The sequence below is a fragment of the Tupaia chinensis genome, unplaced genomic scaffold (assembly GCF_000334495.1).
Source record: "Tupaia chinensis unplaced genomic scaffold, TupChi_1.0 Scaffold143692_1, whole genome shotgun sequence".
NCBI classification, from domain to species: Eukaryota; Metazoa; Chordata; class Mammalia; order Scandentia; family Tupaiidae; genus Tupaia; species Tupaia belangeri.
This window is the reverse complement of record NW_006203540.1, coordinates 136,922-137,791: the sequence shown is the minus strand read 5'-3', so window position 1 is coordinate 137,791 and position 870 is coordinate 136,922.

Genomic DNA, 870 nt, shown 5'->3' with positions numbered 1-870 from the left:
TTGACTAATATGCACTATATTCATGCTGGGAAAAAGCATGTTACATGCTGTAAAGATGTACAGTGACTAAATGTAAATTTTTTAATATTATAAACATAAGAAAACAAAATTATTCAAAAATTATTGAAAAATCTAAATGCCTTCAGGTCCCTGCATTTCCATCCTCAGCTAACTCCCTACCTTTGTACTCCTCTTAATGGCAAAGATCCTTGGAAACTTGCTCTTCTTTTTCAGGAAGCTCTATGTGCCTCCCACTCAATCTTCTACTCAGGTTTCTATTACCATCACTTCAGTATCAGTCCTGCATCACTGGAATCAATGTTTCCTTTTCTTTCTCTCATCATGAATACATATATTAATTAACCAGGAGAGCATAGGACCGCAGTAATCTTTGCTCTGGTGAGGTTGGACTAGCATTCTAGTGACGTTGGTACACTTTATTTGGTTCCATCCTCTGACTTCTTCCTGTGGGGTCTACTGAGTTTGCATTCACACCAGCATTGGGTCTCTGTGAGGAAGGACTTTTTGTAGAAGTGCAAATTCCTCCCTAGATGGTTAAAAACTGAGACCAAGGCTCTGTTCCCAGAAAAGATATCAGGAAGGACCCCAGTGCTGCTCACATATGTGGGCTAAAACTCCAAAATGATGAGATCCATTCTAACCCAAGGTTGCCAAGAGACAGCTCCAGAGAAGATATTTACAGTTCTGTCTGTCTTTTCAGTAAGTTCACTTCTTCTTGTTACCCCATCCTCCAAGTACTCGATTTCTCTGTGGGCCACTGGTCTGGACAAAAAAAAAGTATTTCCTACTGATTGTCTTTTCCTAAGGGATTAGATAATGCATCAGTTGAATGCAATTTATATTATTCCT